This window comes from Haliotis cracherodii, unplaced genomic scaffold (genome assembly GCF_022045235.1).
Source record: "Haliotis cracherodii isolate W230 unplaced genomic scaffold, xgHalCrac1.p SCAF_18, whole genome shotgun sequence".
In the NCBI taxonomy this organism is placed as follows: domain Eukaryota; kingdom Metazoa; phylum Mollusca; class Gastropoda; order Lepetellida; family Haliotidae; genus Haliotis; species Haliotis cracherodii.
In genome coordinates, this window is record NW_027266273.1 from 7775988 (window position 1) to 7796558 (window position 20571).

Genomic DNA, 20571 nt, shown 5'->3' on the forward strand with positions numbered 1-20571 from the left:
GTGTTTACTACCACATAATTGAAGGAACTAAGGATTTTATAAGTCATCGAACTTTTGATCTGCTCCCTAGGTGATAAGTCTTTATCGTGCTTTACGTACTGGTGTCTTCAAACTTCGACGAGCCGAAACACGTTGTTGCGTCAAATAAAAAATATATTAACTATATTTACTCGGCTAATTATATATTAGAGTAAAGTTCAGTGGAAATGTACAACCGTTCTAATATAATAAATCACTGCAAGGAATAGGGTCGATCTTACACGAATGTTATCGATGGTGACAGCAGACGACGTGTCACGTGACAGACGTCATGAATATGCATCGTCTGTTCTGTCAATGTCCCGACGCAAGGTTGGGGAATTTCTAGTCCTTCAATGTCGGCTGTTGAGTATGCCTAGAAGAGTTTGGAAAGAAGTGAGCTGGACGAGTTTTCACAGTCTACGCTGGGCGACAACAAGTAATCATTTATTCATACAGGTAATGTAATTCAAAACACATTTCTATGGTAGCGTTTGTGACACTCCATGGCGGGAGAGACTCACGTGTGACGATGTCAATCATTTGAAATGTACATCACCACACGTGATGCTTATATTTATCGATGTATATAAGCGGTGTTGTTTGTCGACAGCAGTGAAAAACAGCAGAACTATTTTTTTACCATAAGAAACACCTTTTTGTAAGTAATGTCCCACTGTTCATTGTTTGAGGTTGTCATCGGTTGAATGACAGGGACATGATATCTGAGCACAAAAGAAAGCGTTGTTATGGCAACTTGAGTTGCAGGTATCACTTGACCTTTAAACCTAGGTTTGGGGAAGAATATTTGGGTGAGGTTGTTTGGGGGTGCGGAGAAGTCGGTTTAGTTGGATGAATGTGTTAAACATGAATGATAAACTTTAATCAATAGGGCGCCGCACATTCGTAACTATACCATGAACAAGTACAACTGTGCGGATTGCTACAAATATAACCCACACAGACCGTGTATTTAATGAGAGTAACTAGTGCGATAACATAGATTAATCGCTTGACCTTTAAACACGCTCATTTTAAAAACAACGTTTAACATGAATGGAAGTTAAGTTCAATTGCATCGAATTTTTTTAGCGGCAGTGGCCTATATTTTGTTAACAAACTGGATTAAAACTTCCATTGAGACGAATTTCTATAGTTTAACTGGCAGCTGTCACTATCGTATATAAGCCGCAGTCAAGCTGAAACTACAGTAAAATCAAATTAACAAATACTGCTGTACTATTTCTTGTTGGGGTGCGAGGGATAGTGTGTGGAGTGGGGTCCAGCCCAGCCCTTTCCCGGGGGTAAATAGCCCGTCCGTTTGTATGATTCTCCTCTCATCCAAGGCCCCTTTGTCTGTCTAACAGTGTGCTGTGTGCATGTCGCCTGTACCTGTCGTTATTTAGGCTTCTTGGTGAACTTCGGCATGGGATTGGTAGGGGTCGTATTTCGTGGGAGATGTCTCGAGGTCACTGTGTGTTCTTCCGCCTCTGTTGTATGTGTGTTTGTGTTCGTTCTGTATTCTGTCACTCTCTTCTTTCAAATTGGTCTGTCCTTTTTTGCCTTTTCTTTACGATCTTGTCTTTTTCTCTATCTGGGATAGTGGCCCGCCCCAACGGACCTTCAATCACAGAGCGCAATGTAACGCGCGCGCACACACACACACACACACACACACACACCCCAACTCCTATCCTCTACACCATCATCCCACCCACCGCTACACATACGACTACTCTTGTCATTGTCATTAGAAACTGTCATCGTCTTTATGTATCGTGTGCTTTCCTCTTGGATAAAGATGACGGCCGAGATCTATTCTCCCTCTGTGGTCCATTCACATCTTGCTGACATCTATTCATAATGCGAGAAATTCTCTACGTCATAGGCCATTCCAAAGACAAATCGGGGGGACCGTATCAAAACCCCAACGAGCAATATCAATCACGAAAGTTTTACACTGTTTGTTTTTCCAGTGATAAATGCTCAGGTATATTGGTCCCGATCGATAGCGTATCGAATGGTGATCACACACAAGTATGTCGTCTAGGACAGGCAGATAGAGGTCTCATTAACATTGGAAAACCATTCATCCATTTCAATAGCTGTTGACCTTAAGAGGTCAGATTTCGTGAGCCATTCACAACTTCAACACCGGCCCGCTAAGAATGTAATGTCGGCAAGTTGTGACTGATAACGCGAACCCTTGAAAATCGAATCTCAGGAAAATGATGAATTGAAACAAGAATTCGAGAATTGTTGCACTGATATCGAGGTTCCAGCCGAATGTTTGTTTTTTTATTTCCATGTGAATAATGTATGTAATAAGACCTAGTGGTTAAAGGGTATGGTTGTCTCTACGAAGTCCCAAAATGTGAAGTCCATTATTTGCTACTTAACGCGGCGTAAAACCAGTTTCACTCACGCACTCAACCACTCACAGACAAAGCTTCTACTTTAGCCCAAAGGCATGTACCAATTAATTACCCCGTTGAGATAACTTCCTATGTGGGTCTGGGTCAAAACAGTGCCAGTACCCCGTACATGCAGAACGAGCCAGCTATATACTGATGTGTACTGATCGTGTACTGATCGTGTCTCATCGTACCCCGAAGATCGTTGGTCACGGTACTAATAACATTTGCATCTCCGGCGCGATTTCTCAAAGGTCACCGTGATATCGAATTTCGATCGAATGTTGATTTCAGCGGCGTAAAATGTCATTCATGAATGTTACAGATATCATCATACAATTTCCTAATGACTTCTGAAATTGCACATGTCTAAACACGCGTAAATCAGAGGGGTGGGGTGCAGGTCCCCACACACCCTCCCCTCCCCACACCCCATTTGTTTTGTAGGTTGTTGAAGGTTGTCACATTATCTGAAAGGTGACTTTTGATATTTTGGATAAAAATGCTGGATCTTCCCTTGGTTTTCATACGAATTTTGGGTTTGTTGACCGCTGAAGCAAATTCTATTGACAACTGACATCTGTTCGGATCCATCTGTTTCAAATCGAAACAATCTCATTCCCGAATGTCAAGATTGCATTCTGAAATCAGTGAATGTCTGAACTCGGTAGACGTCCAACACACCTGTTGAATGTTATAAGCTGGCGAATGACCAACTGGAATGTGGGCTATTGCTTGAAGTCAACCAATGAAATGCTTCTGTTCGGATCACGTGAGAGCGAATTACCACCCACAAGAATGCCAAACATCAAGCTGGATTGAGTCGGACCGAATCAGACTGGTGTGAAATATTTTAGTAATCTCCAAGTAATACACCGATCATGTGTTCAGTGATCAATATGATAAATTTTTTTTTACAATATAACACTATACGGTTTGATAACATTCGGAACACACCGCTACGATCATGGTAGACAGGATTCTTGTACTATTCGGAAACAAGCACCGAGTGTCCTTCCGCTGGGACATTTCAACTGATTCCTGGCAAGAGCCTGTTTGGCTACTTTGCTATCACGTTGGATCAGATTCCCTCCCTGCTCAGTGAGATCGTTGCCCACGTGGTGGGAAGACGGGAACAGTTAAGCCGTGGAAAGTTATATGGTTGAAGGGTGGGATTCTGGACCACAGGCTTGCACTACCGGTGTGGATGAGGGGTTAACGGACGAACTCTGGCGCCATGCATTGCTTGAATGTTGTTATTCCTCGTCATTCACGGCTCTGTATTCCTGATGCGTTAGTAGTTGATAGTAAAAAATAATCACATGGTTCTAAATTCTACCAGAAGCAATGTATATGCACTAATATATGCATATTGTTGATACGAATGATAGATCACTGTAAAATTATCATATATACTGTATACATTCCGATAAGCACACATACACAAATCATAATGCCAATACGAATAGGTGAGTATGGTTTTACGCAGCTTTTTTCATACGAATGGAAGAATCATGGTACAATAACAATTGCATTAATCATCATCATAAGTACAATGATTGTGCTATAATAATAATAATAATAATAATAATAATAATAATATAATAATAAATTAAATAATAATAATGGTGAGTGAGAGAATATGGTTTTACGTCGCTTTTTGCAATATTCCAGCAAAATCACGGCGGGGGACAACAGACAAGGGCTTAATACGTTGTGTCCCTTTCGGGAATCGGACCCGGTTCTTCCGGTAACTTATTATGATAACATATACAATGATAACAGCAGCATGATAGTGATGATGACGATATTCCACTGATGCCTGGGGTCGACATGACATACTAACAAGGCTTAACACCAATATACGGTATCCTATGCGCTATCTCCAGAATATGCTTGGCTGGCTGTAACGTTCCACGTTACTGGGTTAATTTTGTTCAAGAGCTCGAGTTACGTTTTTATGCTTTCTGAAAATAATGTGCGCAACATCTGGACTGTTTGTCGCCTCGGAGACTCGCCCGTAGTCCCCGATGTCGTGTCTACTAGGTCAGTCGTTCCACATGTCACCTGTCACTTTTTACCTGGTTAGATCGATATAGTGTACTGGCATACATGTTTAATTGTTCATACATGTGGAGATAGTGAGTGAGTGAGTGAGTGAGTGAGTATGGTTTTACGCCGCTTTTAGCAATATTCCAGCAATATCACGGCGGGGGACACCAGAAATGGGCTTCACACATTGTACCCATGTCGGGAATCGAACCCGGGTCTTCAGCGTGACGAGCGAACGCTTTAACCACTAGGCTACCCGACCGCCCTACAAGTGGAGATAAGGTAGTGATGTCTTCAGCAATATTCCAGCTACCGTATTTGACGTAATAAGCGCTCATGGAGATATTTGCTAATATATTAGCTAGTGCAGAATCCCAATTAGCACCCCTTCCAATTGATCAATGTACACAAGACTTATTTATTCGTGTATAAAGCGCACTCGTGTGTTTTATGCACCCTTAATTATGGACAATTAAATTCTGGAAAAATATATCTGTCGTATGTAAACATTTCAGGCTGTCAGCATAAACCACAATATTTACGATTTTTCAACTCTGTTTTTTTTTCTTCACCAAAATAATATTCTAATAAGAGCCCCCTATTTCTAATTTTTAGAGCCCATGGCGCTTATTACGTCGAATATCAGGGCGGTAAATTATCGAGTCTTGGACAGAACCAGTGGTAGATAGCATGAGCAACGGTTCGCGTCATGTTACAATGTTTTGTTTGTTGTTTAACGCCGAACCCAGCAACATTCCAGCTATATGACGGCTGTCTTTAAATAATTCTTCACCAGACTTGCCAGTCATTGGCATCATGAGCGTCGATCTACGCACTTGGGATACGATGGCTTGCATCAATCAACTCTGTGAGCCTGACCCCCTGATCCCGTTAGTCGACTCTTACGACAGGCATGGGTTGGTGAAGACCAATTCTAAGCCTGATCTTCACGGGTCTCAGTTTACAATGACACTGTCAGTCAGGTCACGCGTCCTCAGGGGAAACCGCGGTGCACGTCTAAGGCGTCTAAGGCGCCGCGATTCGCTGTCCCGAACGCCAGAAACCTATGATTGTTGGTTCGAATCCCGGTTCGCCCCGATTATGTTTTTATGTTTGTCAGTACCATACCAGTGCTCGTGTGTTTTATCGAAGTGGTAAACGTCTGAGACCTGCATCACTTCGGGCTTTCCTTCCACATTAAGCTGACACGCCGCGATATAACTGGAATACTGTTCACTCACTCACTCACTCACCCACTCAGGGGAAATCTATTTCAGAGATCCTATGGTCAGTCCATGGGGCATTACACATGAATAGACATTAAAGGTTAATAAAACTTATGCTATTTGTTTGGCTAAGTATAAAAGTGTTTCTATGTCATAAAATAACAGCACACAACACAGAGAAAGAAGGCACCATTCCTACTGACAAGAGAGCAATAAAACAAATATTTAGTTTTGGCACCAACTGGGTCTGATTTTCGAAACACCTATGATATTTAACATGTAAGCTAAATGCATGAATCATTTGCCCTTCACAAAATCATTTATCGCTGTAGAAAGTGCCTCCAACTGGTACTTACGAACAACATTTCGAGTTAGCCTATAAGAGACTACGTGACGTATGTACAGTCAAAAGTTTAGAAATGATACATTATAGACAATTTAATATGTAAACCTGCGTAAAAATAGAGCATTGTTTGAAAAAAGATTAAACGATATAAATAAATAATTCCCCAAACTATTTGCATATACAACTGTAATTAATGTTTACACTATAAAATTCATGCAACAACATATACAAGCTCCATAAGTATCTGGAACTTTGCCAAGACCCTGTAATATTTCCAGCAAATATTTCCTACGGATCACATGAATTGAACATTTAGTTTCAGTAAATGACTATGACGAGTGAGTTAAACCTAACACTGTCAATAATACTTATAAATAGACCATCTCCCGCCCGAAACAACATGTGGTGAGGTTTGAAGGAGAAATAGACGCACGCCTATAGATCGTGTGTGTTATTATTGGGAAGGTTTCCGGGACAATCCTGTTTCGGCCACAAAGTCCAGAAGCGGCATGCACTATGCTGCCTCCTTGCCGCACACCATTCGGTGTCTGTGTTACGCTGTGGAATGGTGCAGTTGTAATTCCAACATTTCTGTTCACGATCACGTTAAGGGAGTCGTCGTTGAAGCAGGGTCTGTGACGACATGTGCCAAGTGAGGAAACATACTATACGTTGTGTGATTGATTCGCGGACGCTGTGTCCATTGAAACAGGTAATTACTGTATCTATCACCTGATCATTTATATGGTAATATTCAACAGCATGCGTGACTGTCTGTACAGTACCGGACAATTATAAGTGTCAGGAAATGTGCCGTGGAGTTCTCCGGTCAAACGCTTGTCGTGTTATCGCTATGCGTTTCTATCCCAACGATCAACGTAACGGCACAATCTATGGATATTGTATATAGCCTATTAACGGAGTACGTGTTATGAAACTGCTTATGAACTTAAACGGTCCATTAAGTTCAGCACCGTCCATGATGTTGCGAATCGTATAATGCAGACTGGTGGTTGAAGCGTTGTTTGTCGCGCCAAAAACCTGTGTTTGATTCTTCACATGGGGATATTTCTCAAACCCTTAGGTGTCAAATTCATCATGGGAGAGACACTAACCTGAGGATCGGGTGGTTAGGCAATGTTGATTAGTTGTCATCGTACCCCGATGGCGGAAATTGTTTCTTATGCTTTCCAGTCACTGGTTTGTGTGGTCAGAATCGATTGTTATCAAGCCGCCGTGACAAAGTCTATATTCACTCACTCACTCTCAGGAGTAATAGTATGGATGGAATCTCCAAGGCAACGATTAAGTGTATCAAATACGTTACTACTAAACGAAAGAGTTAGTGAGCTTTTAGCAATATTTCAGCAATATCACGGGGACTCATTTTGGGATTCGAACCCGGGTCTTCGGCGTGACGAGCGAACACCTTAACCACTAGGCTACCCCACAGCCCCACTAAACGAAAGAGTTTATCAAAACTCTAAATGTTAATAAAAACAACAAGACATCAAAGAAATAGATCAATAGTTTCGATACAGAAGAAGTGATGTGAATATGCGAACATATATGCACGAGAGGAGACACACACGCATACAGACAAGTGAGGTCGACCGTTTGTTGAGACTACCGAGGAAGTTGTATCTTGGGAAATAACGATTTACTTGATATATATAAACACTGGCATATGGAGTGTATTTCCATCACGTGGGCGTGTTTGCTCGACAAATGAAAGCAGCATTCAGCACACAGACACTGTTGCCAGGTTCTACTGCACGTGGCAGACGTGCTGGCTACCACGTCATTGAATAATGTGTACACTGCCGGAAAGAACAACTAGATTACATAGTTACTTCCCCTTTCAATCTAATATGGTTCTGACAGGTGTCTGTTATATATCATGTTTTGGTCTTCTAATTTAATGTTTCTCGCCATTATGTATTATAATTAGCAGTATTTCTTTCTATTTAAGTTTCTCTCTGTGCATTGGGCATGTTTCACATATCTATTAACAGCTTTCTGTTATCTCCTAGTATCTATAAATTACTAGAATCTTTCTGTTATCTCCGAGTATCTATAAATTACTAGAATCCTTATGTTATCTCCTAGTATCTATAAATTACTAGAATCTTTCTGTTATCTCCTAGTATCTATAAATTACTAGAATCTTTCCGTTATCTCCTAGTATCTATAAATTACTAAAATATTTCTGTTATCTCCTAGTATCTATAAATTACTAAAATATTTCTGTTATCTCCTCGTATCTATAAATTACTAGAATCTTTCTGTTATCTCCTAGTATTTATAAATTACTAGAATCTTTCTGTTATCTCCTAGTATCTAAAAATTACTAGAATCTTTCTGTTATCTCCTAGTATCTATAAATTACTAGAATCTTTCCGTTATCTCCTAGTATCTATAAATTACTAAAATCCTTCTGTTATTCACAGGATATGTCTTTTATCTACTAGCGTCTTTGCTTTATCTACAAGCTTCTTACTCGTATCTACTTGCTTCTTTCTATTATCTACTAGAATATTTATGTTTTTTGCTAGAATCGTCTCGTTGTAAACTTTCATATTTTTGTTATTTTAAAGAATCAAGCATCTTTTATATCTTCAGGATATTTCTATTACCCATAAGAATATTTCTGGTATGTACGAGCATATTTCAAGTATCTACGAGCAAGTTACCGTTATTTTCTAGATTCTATCATCTTTCTTTTAGCTACTTAAATGTTTCTACTCTAGAAAACCTTTCTATTTATCATCTACAAGCCTATTACTGATATCAACCAACATCTTTCTGTTATATTCTATTTTATTGTTCTTTTATCTTTCTGTTGTCTGCAAGAATCTCAATATCACCTAACATTTTCAAGTATCTTCCAGCATATTTCTAACACCGTTCTATTGTCTCTTTGTATCTTTCTTATCTGGGGTGCCCCAGTCATGAAGAGTTGCGTCCCTTTGGCTCGCCATGACTGTGGGTTCAAATCCCGGTTCGCCCCGATTATGTTTCAAGGTTTGTTAGGACCGTGTACGTAGGTTTTACGAGACCTGCATCACTTCGGGCTTTTCCCCCACATTAAGCTGACACTCCAGAATATATAATGTTCAAAGCGGCGTTGAACCCAACTCTCTCACTTATCCACTCACTGTTATCTACTAATTCTGTTATCTGTTGTGATCTTACTGTTATCTAATAATCTATATTTTTTATAATCTTACTGCGTTGAAAATTACCACACTTATTGTACATTCATTACTTCAAACGAGAGCATGTATTTATACATAGACTATTTATGAATAGATTTCCAACGTAAAGTAGGAAAATGGTGAAGAATAATTACTTTACGTCGAAAATCGATGATACATACTTTCTTTGTACAACAATGTATTTAAATCGAAACTGTCAAGTTCAATCTTATATTCTGCCTGTTCCACGTTCAGAACAAGATTATTCCGTACAATAAAATTTCTGTAAAATATGACAGGGGTAACTGACCCAGTCTTCGTAACACACAAAACGCCCTCTAAAGGGAGGGGAGGTCATGAAACAAACAGACAAAGACGATTTATGGCAGCCATCTTGAATTTTTCTACACCTGAAGTCACTGCACGTCAGACTTCGAGTCTTGCCACGCTACTTTTCAGACAGCTTTGACTCTAATCTGGTCGAGTGGACGAGCCTATAAATCAAACCATACCGTTAAAACAGCTTTTTGTAAACAATTCGAAGTTCATTTGGGAACAGGTTCGCTTCTACTGATACAACGTGTGAAGAGTGGCTCTCTCGGCGTTGACGAAAAGTTTTGCCACGTGGTGCGGGACAGGTTGATATGCGTTTTATATGTTTGAGTACCCCTTAATGCCATGTCTAGAAATTGCCTTGGGATATGCAGAACGTTAATAAATATCAAAGCCTTTTCAAGTGTTGAAAGCAGGCTAGACTCAGCCCCTAGTCCGATAGACCGTGTCAAGTGAAAATCCAGAGGTGCTACAATAAGTTGTTTTCTACCAAAATCTATTTTATATAAACAATTATCAGTTAGCACAATCAATTAACCTACTTCTAACAGTCAGTTGGAACAAAAATACTTTAATTCCGTCTAGTCTAGCTTGCGCTTTGTCCAGATTAGTTGTTTGTTATTTTCAGCCTCAGACCTATACCGTGTGTGTCGACGTTCGGGGACTTGGCCTAATTTGGGGGTGTCTGTTTCGGGCCGACAGCTTGAAAAGCACTATAAGCCAAATATTTTATCATATCGAATTCCTCCGATTTCCTGTGTTATATTTCGCAAACGTAAAGGGATGAAAATCAAAGCAACTTCAGTTGGTTTAACGGAATTATGTATAATTCGTATTACCGTAAAGTTTCTTTTCTGGACATAGTAACGCCAACTGAAATAAAAAAGCATTGATCGACCATGGAGAACAACTGTAATTTTGTTTTTATTTTTTGTTTTAGTTTTTAGTGAATGAGTGATTTAATTAAAATTACAGTTTGCTTGTTTGATTGTTTAACGCCGCACTAAGCAATATTCCAGCTCTTTGACGGCGGTCTGTAAATAATCAATTCTGGACCAAACAATCCAGTGATGGACATCATGAGCATCAATCTTTGCAATTGGGATACGATGACATGCATCAACCAAGTCAGCGAGCCTGACCACCCGATCTCACCTCTTACGACAATCATATTAAAACGACAGTAATTCATTTATATCACGGCATGTCAGCGTGGGAGAAATCCCAAGTGACCCCCATCGAATAAATTTACCACCTTGATGAAACCTACGAGCAGCGATACGGTGTTGACAAACCAAGGATTATAATCAGTTAAGCAAATTATAATCGTGGGAAACTAGTTTTACATACCAGTATATACCACTGCACAGATACACCAAACTGAATCAAGTAGGTCTCGAGATCCTACTTTATATATATTGCGCGGGCAGTTTCAAAGCCTCATCATTAAAGGTATAAAAGTACTATAATAGACCATAAACTCAAACGTTGGGTTGATATACCATCTCTTGACCGTAGCTCAGTCAATAAAAGTGTCAAACAATGGTGGTGTTGGGCCGTGCACTGGAAAGTTGTGTAGCTTCAGTCGGTTCTGTGTACGAGTGAGTGAGTGACGTCACATCGGCGTTATTTCATCGACGTTCTGAGTAAGAGGACATCGTTGCATGCTGGGCTAGCCATCTTCATTTAATTGAGATTTTCTCAACTCTGATAAATTGAACCGGTTTTACTTTGCTTTTGATTGAATTAGACTTTACGGTATGTCTTTACGAGGACATTATGATGTCAGTCCTTGAATTATCTGGTCTAGACCGACCGTCATATAGCTGGAATAATACAGAGTGCGGCATCAAACAACAGATAAACGAAAACCCTTTTTTTCTGGAACTAATTTGAATTACCACTCCTCGTGGATAATAATTGTCTCCGTTCATACGAGTATTCGGTTTACCGGTATTCGTTATATCAGTAGTATAGTTGTCCTTTTGAGAGAATGTCAGTAGTTTGTTATTCCCCGAGAAAATACTCCGTTAATACGAGTATTCCTTTTACCCGTATTCGTCATATCAGTAGTATAGTTGTCCTTGTGGGAGAATGTCATTAGTTTATTATTCCCCGAGAATATGCTCCGTTAATACGAGTATTCGTTTTACCCGTATTCGTTATATCAGTAATAAAGTTGTCCTTGTGGGAGAATGTCAGTAGTTTGTTATAACCCGAGAAAGTTCTGGGTGCACAATTACTGTAGGACGAGGTTATCCCTCACGTTGATCAGAGAGACAACCATACTGGTTCTGTTGTGTTGGAATACCTGCTTGGCCCCTTCCTTATGATGAGGTCATACGTAATGTATATGTTTACCAGATGACTGAAATCTCTGTGTACATAGTGCACGGATGCGAGGTCGTACTGAAACAGGATACATCTACGTCCGCATACTCGACTTGATCATTAAATCAGTACCGTGACAAGAAGGGGTGACAAGCTACGTAATACCTAGTTCAGTCAATTGTAACACTCGCAGTGACTCGACTATTTATCGTTGCAATGTTGCCCTGGGGTTGCAAGGTCGGGAATGTAATCTTCTGATACTTGCACATGTTTGCTGTTGCCTTTCTCAAAATCCGATTGGCAGTTTGAAGCAATATGACGTTGACAAAACTATGACGCAATGAACACTTATTTTTTATGCAATGGGTACAAGTGGCGGGTGCTATCGGTAGGGCAGGACATGCTCACACTGGAACACCTGGTGTTATCACTGATTATCAGTGATCCATTCATATAATGTTCACTGCTATTTTGCCTTCTACGCCCTTTGGAATCTGTTCCGTAGACTGGTTATTCCCAGGCGTTGCCGTTGCGTATTTTATGTCATTCAGTGTTCATGACGTTACAACTTCACAACAAAAAGATTTCGATGAAATCACTGTGACGGATATTTCAAAGTATCCACACACCAAGGACGATAACTCTTTAATTCCGCGTCACAAGCCAAAGGCCCTGGTAGGATTCCCCAAAAGGGTACCATGTGTGAAAGTCTGGTGTCCCCCGCCATTATATTGCTCAAATGTTGCAAAAAACGTCGTAAAATCACACTCACTCACTATCATTAATGTGAGAAAGTTGTTTCTCAAGATGAGTGTGAAGGCATGTTGAAATGAGTGTGTCTAGGTATGTTGCATTACCTGCCCGCACGAGTCTATAATATGTTCCTTTCTGAAAACCTCCTTGATATATACGTGTTCTGACTTGTCATGTTTTTATCGATGACAATTATACAAAAGTCATGTATTTCAACCCCAATATACAAATAACATTTCAAAATCGATTTTGTGATCATAAAAGCACAACGCTTCAACATAACGTATTATAATGAAACTAGATATTCTGTTGAAAATTACTTATGCAAAATTCGGCTTATATACATTTAATTGCTGTATAAAGAGGCATGTAACTGTCAGTTGATTTCAGTTGGCAAGATACAGACGAAGAGTCAAGACAACTTCGTTCTTGTTTTAGAAAGACTGGTACAACGGGTTTGTTACGCGTCAGATTCCTGCTTTAAAATGTTGACAGAGTGACGGAATTAACTTTTTTAACTCGTCAGACGATTTCCTTCAGATAACGGAAGTCGTCTGCTACAGACATCGCTGACTCACGGGGAATTATTTTCTTCCGGTCCTTGCGATGAATAATGAATAATACATGTGAATATGTCTGAGAAAGGTGGATCGGGGCTATATTATTTACTTCAAATATTAACTCGCGACATAGACATAGACATAGGCAACCTGGTGCGTTCTGGGGTCATCTTGTTGATGTCAATGATGTGACATTTGATTAGCACCTGTTGCTTCTAGCAGCAGAGTTGCGTTGTAACACGGGTAACACAGATATTAAACTATCCAGCAGCTACAGTAGTAGTAATAGTTGTGAAGGTAGTAGTAGTGGTAGTAGTTGTGTAGTAGTAGTGGTAGTGGTGGTGGTGGTGGTGGCAGTAGTAGTGTTGGTACCAGCAGTGTAGTAGTAGTAGATAGTGGTTGTATTAGCAGCAGCTAGTGTAGTAGTAGTAGTTGTGGCAGTAGTAGTGTTGGTACCAGCAGTGTAGTAGTAGTAGATAGTGGTTGTATTAGCAGCAGCTAGTGTAGTAGTAGTAGTTGTGGCAGTAGTAGTGTTGGTACCAGCAGTGTAGTAGTAGTAGTAGATAGTGGTTGTATTAGCAGCAGCTAGTGGTAGTGGTAGTGGTGGTGGCAGTAGTAGTGTTGGTACCAGCAGTGTAGTAGTAGTAGTAGTAGTAGTAGTAGTAGTAGTAGTAGTAGTAGTAGTAGTAGATAGTGGTTGTATTAGCAGCAGCTAGTGTAGTAGTAGTGGTTGTGGCAGTAGTAGTGTTGGTACCAGCAGTGTAGTAGTAGTAGTAGTGGTAGTAGTAGTAGTAGTAGTAGTAGATAGTGGTTGTATTAGCAGCAGCTAGTGTAGTAGTAGTGGTTGTGGCAGTAGTAGTGTTGGTACCAGCAGTGTAGTAGTAGTAGTAGTAGTAGTAGTAGTAGTAGTAGTAGTAGTAGATAGTGGTTGTATTAGCAGCAGCTAGTGTAGTAGTAGTGGTGGTGGCAGTAGTAGTGTTGGTACCAGCAGTGTAGTAGTAGTAGTAGTAGTAGTAGTAGTAGTAGTAGTAGTAGTAGTAGTAGTAGATAGTGGTTGTATTAGCAGCAGCTAGTGTAGTAGTAGTGGTGGTGGCAGTAGTAGTGTTGGTACCAGCAGTGTAGTAGTAGTAGTAGTAGTAGTAGTAGTAGTAGTAGTAGTAGTAGTAGATAGTGGTTGTATTAGCAGCAGCTAGTGTAGTAGTAGTGGTTGTGGCAGTAGTTGTGTTGGTACCAGCAGTGTAGTAGTAGTAGTAGGAGTAGTAGGAGTAGTAGGAGTAGTAGTAGTAGATAGTGGTTGTATTAGCAGCAGCTAGTGTAGTAGTAGTGGTTGTGGCAGTAGTAGTGTTGGTACCAGCAGTGTAGTAGTAGTAGTAGGAGTAGTAGGAGTAGTAGGAGTAGTAGTAGTAGATAGTGGTTGTATTAGCAGCAGCTAGTGTAGTAGTAGTGGTTGTGGCAGTAGTAGTGTTGGTACCAGCAGTGTAGTAGTAGTAGTAGTAGTAGTAGTAGTAGTAGTAGTAGTAGATAGTGGTTGTATTAGCAGCAGCTAGTGTAGTAGTAGTGGTGGTGGCAGTAGTAGTGTTGGTACCAGCAGTGTAGTAGTAGTAGTAGTAGTAGTAGTAGTAGTAGTAGTAGTAGTAGTAGATAGTGGTTGTATTAGCAGCAGCTAGTGTAGTAGTAGTGGTTGTGGCAGTAGTTGTGTTGGTACCAGCAGTGTAGTAGTAGTAGTAGGAGTAGTAGGAGTAGTAGGAGTAGTAGTAGTAGATAGTGGTTGTATTAGCAGCAGCTAGTGTAGTAGTAGTGGTTGTGGCAGTAGTAGTGTTGGTACCAGCAGTGTAGTAGTAGTAGTAGGAGTAGTAGGAGTAGTAGGAGTAGTAGTAGTAGATAGTGGTTGTATTAGCAGCAGCTAGTGTAGTAGTAGTGGTTGTGGCAGTAGTAGTGTTGGTACCAGCAGTGTAGTAGTAGTAGTAGTAGTAGTAGTAGTAGTAGTAGTAGTAGTAGTAGTAGTAGTAGATAGTGGTTGTATTAGCAGCAGCTAGTGTAGTAGTAGTGGTTGTGGCAGTAGTAGTGTTGGTACCAGCAGTGTAGTAGTAGTAGTAGTAGTAGTAGTAGTAGTAGTAGTAGTAGTAGATAGTGGTTGTATTAGCAGCAGCTAGTGTAGTAGTAGTGGTTGTGGCAGTAGTTGTGTTGGTACCAGCAGTGTAGTAGTAGTAGTAGTAGTAGTAGTAGTAGTAGTAGTAGTAGTAGTAGATAGTGGTTGTATTAGCAGCAGCTAGTGTAGTAGTAGTGGTTGTGGCAGTAGTAGTGTTGGTACCAGCAGTGTAGTAGTAGTAGTAGTAGTAGTAGTAGTAGTAGTAGTAGTAGTAGATAGTGGTTGTATTAGCAGCAGCTAGTGTAGTAGTAGTGGTTGTGGCAGTAGTTGTGTTGGTACCAGCAGTGTAGTAGTAGTAGTAGTGGTAGTAGTGGTAGTGGTAGTGGTGGTGGCAGTAGTAGTGTTGGTACCAGCAGTGTAGTAGTAGTAGTAGTAGTAGCAGCCACAGCTGCAGTATGTACAGTGTAGTGGTAGCAGTACCAGTAGCTGTAGTAGTGGTAGTGGTTTTGATCAGTCTAGATTGTAATCGTTTCATCAGAAGAAGTTCGTTAATGATCTGTCATACCAGAATTCCAAATGTGAATCCATATACAAGTACACATAATTTCATATAATTTCAGATATTAAAGTGTAAAAATGGCGTTGCAGTTTTGAAGTAAATGTAGAAAGCTAGGTAGATGCTTTAGAAATATTTTACAGGTGTCTATTTCTTAAAAGGGAGAATTAGTTCATAAATGTGTGTGATAAGTTCAAGTGGTAGCTCATGTTTCCGCGGCAAGGGAGTTAACTGACTATAAAAGTCCAGTTTCCACCCTTGCCCAGCTAGGCTGGAATTTCCAGACTTGATCGTCGCGCCACTAGTCGGTATTACGAGTTATGTCCCTTCTTAGTCCATCCTATTGACAAATCAGATTCCACCTCTCATATCACTTGCATTTGCTTCAAACAAAATGCCGGAGCCCAGTCAAGACGATCTGATCGATAATGAAGATCTATGCTGTAATACAACGGTTATTATCCCGTAAGGAGCATCAAATCACATGAGCACCTTGATTAAAAACTTGAAAAGATTTGCAAACTATCTGTCGACGCCCAGATGGCGGTATTCAGGCTTTGCAAATCCTGCAGTCGACTGAAATCTGCACGACAGTCGCCATGTTGTTTACAAACCGGATTTCTAGTTCCTTACGCGATTTTGATTGAACTATTTATAGACTCGTTAGTGCGGCCAAAATGTAACTCCGGAATTCCATCCTAGTTCGGCAAGGGTGTAAACTATTATAGTCAGTTAACGCCCTTGCCTCGGGAAGATGGTATAAGGGTAAAAAGGCGAAAACAAATTCTTAGATGTTAAACGAAGCGGATTTAAAATGTGTACACGATGAACTTGCTTAATATTGAAAATGGCATCAGATATAAATTGTCATGAATTTAATTTAATCGTCGATCAAAATATCACTGCAGAATCTAGTTTCCCTGAGAAATCTAAACTATTCAATATATCTGTGTCCTCTACGAGTGTTTTAATTTCTACCGCTACAAATAGTGTTTGTCACATGCTTAGAGCCTTTCGTCAACACACGCATCTTCCTTTAATATACGAGATAGCTTGTTCCAGAATGACACGAGAAGCATGTCATTTTCTTGTGAAGGGCGGTAACTAGACACACAATAAAATATGAATGAATATGTGTACACAGATGACGCATGCCAATGCAGTTTATGTTAGTATGCCAACTTTCGCTCCATTCATCTCATAACATGTCCGATGCTCATGATGTCAATCACTGGTCCAGACTCGATTGGCATAGAAAAGGATAGTGGCCAAATATTGACACTATACTTTGTGGAGCTCATGCAACAAGACTCACATACGCTTGTGCCAGCGGAGTGACAGCTGTAACTACAAGTTGTAACTATAGGAAACTCGATTTAGGTTTTAGCATTACCATGTCCCCATGTCACGTACGTCGTATTTAATGGTCTTTGTTCCTCGTTGTGCCAACAAGCCTTTTAAAAGTTGGGAGTTACCTGCCCTAGACGTGTAATTAAATCCTAAAAACGACCGGGTGCGCCATATGTTGATAATGAAGCGGACGTAAACTATTTTGGAGCTATGTCCAATAAATGTGTAAGATTGTTTCATTAAGTGAGTGAGTAAGTTTGGTTTTACGCCGCTTTTAGCATTATTCCAGCAATGTCACGGCGGGGGACACCAGAAATGGGCTTCAAACATTGTACCCATGTCGGGAATCGAACACGGGTCTTCGGCGTGACGAGCTAACGCTTTAACCACTAGGCTACCCGACCCGACCCGACCCGACCCGCCCCGCCCCGCCCCGCCCCGCCCCGCCCCGCCCCGCCCCGCCCCGTTTAGTCATATGAGTACTGTATATGTTAAATAAAACATAGAGCAATATGTATGTTCACCGAACTCAAGGCGCCATTCCTCAAAGTCTACTTCTGTAAGTCATATTTATATATTTGCTTTGTTGAATAGCAAACCAGCCTCTGTTCCATCGCCATATCTTCCATATCCACTTTGCAGATTCTGATTTATTTCATCAGGTGTCTGATTTTGAAATTGAAAACGTTTTTATCTGACCTACTTGTGTTTTATGTTTACTTATTGGATTCCAATCAAAGCAGAGACCTTTAAATCAGATCGCTTGTCACCCTAACCGCCACGGGCAATATCGGGTTAAGGACACACGTCAGAGAATTCCACCTGTCGTTCAGTTTAGCTTCAATGTGAGGAAATAACGTTTAACCTCATATTAATCAGGAATAGTTCAGTGCGACGCCATTAACCTACTGTGATCTGTGCTATTATTTAATAATTCACAATGTTACACTTCATGTAAATCTCACAAAGGGATTTTCAGGTTCACTTGCACTGGTCCGTTAGAGCTGCATGGCCATGCTATCAAGTTTACTTGTAAGGTTGTCAAGTTCAAAAAGCTTCAGGATTTCTGAATCCTTTGAAACGTTAAAATGAGTCTGATGATTAGACATGGACGCCCATACACGTTGATATTTGTAAGTCAACAGTGTAATAATGTGCCACCTGTTACATGGCGAGACGTATTTATCAAAGTACTTGAACGTACATTTCAGTATTTATCATTACATAAAACCTTATATTGAAATTTACACTACGTCAACTGTTTCAATTAAACCAAGATACTTTCATAACACACTCGGGAAATGAGTTTAGCTTGTGAAGCCCTAACACGAAGCCTTGTTATAATGAGTGAGTGAGTGAGTATGGTTTTACGCCGCTTTTAGCAATATTCCAGCAATATCACGGCGGGGGACACCAGAAATGAGTTTCACACATTGTTCCCATGTCGGGAATCGAACCCGGGTCTTCGGCGTGACGTGCGAACGCTTTAACCACTGGGCTACCCGACCGCCCCCTTTGTTATAATGAAGATGATATTATAGATTATGTTAACGACCATACATGGCAATAATTTAAACATACACTGGCGAACCACATAAGACCATACTCGATTGTCCAGTTCACCATCATAATACAGTTCCATACATTACGGAACAGAGATAGTATATACTGGGTAATCGAGAACTCCATTAAACCGGACACCGAGGTTTCGGGAATAGGTTTTCAGTTTGGTAAATGTAGATACGTTGATCTCGGTTCGAATCCCAGATTGGGTCGATTGTGGTCCTCGGTTTGTCAGCAGTTCTCAGCTCCATGCCAATTTTCAGGAGTTCTCCAAAGGTATTGGACCTGTGAAGATCCGGGGTAGAATAGGTCTTCAGCAACCCATGCTTGTCGTTAGAGGCGACTAACGGGATCGCTGGTCAGGCTCGCTGACTTGGTTGATGCATGTCATCGTATCTCAATTGCGTGGATCGATGCTCATGGTGTTAATCATGGGATTGTCTGGTCCAGACTCGATTAATTACAGACCGCCGTCATATAGCTGGATAATTGCTGAGTGCGGCGTTAAACTACAAACAAACGAAAGAAAACATCAAAAGTCCAAGCACAGCGAAATGATCTTCCGTCTTTGTAACCTCGAATTAGTGTTTCTTTACCACAAGAGAAGCATGCTGTCATAAGATTTGTTGTGTTAAACTATCGCAAATGATTGGTTTGTTTTGACATGTACCCTGTACTACCCGAATTGTGTCGTCTCGACCTTCTCCATCCTTTTATACATTCTGAGTGACACCGATCGTTCCGAGTCAGTAACGCCACGTGATAGTACCGAAGTATGTCATGTTGGGTGTATCGTCACTTATTGCTCGCCTGATGCAGTTACACGATCACGTGGGATGCAGCTACGCGATCACGTGATATAGAGACAGTAATTAAAGGCACATGATAACATTATTTTCTATATTTTGATTATTTTTTGTATATGGAGTTGTTGGTTTTTTTAATATACACCCTCCATTTAGTTTAGAATTTAGTGCTAACGGCTCAAGACCCTGATTTTTTGACGCGCGTACTGTTCGTGACGTCACAGTTTGGGTACACATTTTGGCCAATTTATGCCATCACCGCTAACATCTCATCTCAAATTTTTGAAGCCCATCTCCAATAATCAAGTACCTGGTTGTCTTTCCCACTTGATGAGGTCAATAAAAATATGGTAGGGGTTTTGTTATTCTTTTTCGATTATAAATCATATCAAAAGAAAATTATAACTCTAATTTGAACTTTGATATAAAAATTTATATAATGCATTATGTGTGCTCTTACAATGTGCAAATGAATACGTGCCTTTTCAAAATGTTTCTTCATTTGATAGAAGATTGTGAAGATTAAAGTCTTTACTTCGCGGATGAAGAGAGATTTATGTCCCTTTGTACAACGTAAAGTGAACGTGAACTTACAAGTTAAGAACTTAAACACATGGAGTCCATGATATAGTGCGAGCAATAAACCCATGAAACCAGTTTGGACTAAGCATCGTCTATTGTAGTATCTGTCTGATACTCATCTTAGTGTTCGCTAGTTTCTCGGGTACAGGTCAACATTCTACAGATCAGCACGTCACAGAAGGTTGATGTTTACTGTAGTGTAATTCTCCACTCGACCGTCAAGCCGGTAGTGCAGTAATACTGACAGTCCTCGTTACAGCGCGAGGCACGAAGGCGTTAGTGCTGATATTGTGTCAAAATAGGGTATGGTGTGTTTTTTCGATATGTAGATATTCAATCGACATAAAAATATAAGCGAAAATCAATGCCTGTAAAGATTGTTGGTCAGTTGTCAG

The 20571-nt window shown here is 40.4% G+C and overlaps 1 protein-coding gene across 3 annotated transcripts in view; it reads left to right on the forward strand.

The window, feature by feature from the left end:
• The first annotated feature begins 338 nt into the window (after positions 1-338).
• LOC139465735 (electroneutral sodium bicarbonate exchanger 1-like) overlaps positions 339-20571 on the forward strand; it is a 47895-nt gene continuing 27662 nt past the window's right edge. For 2 of the 3 annotated variants that reach the window (XM_071247565.1, XM_071247567.1), the window contains exon 1: positions 6606-6768. The gene's annotated coding sequence lies outside the window, so the exon portion shown is untranslated. Of the gene's footprint in view, positions 478-6605; positions 6769-20571 lie in introns of those variants that run through there. The other variant, XM_071247566.1, reaches the window with a different exon arrangement.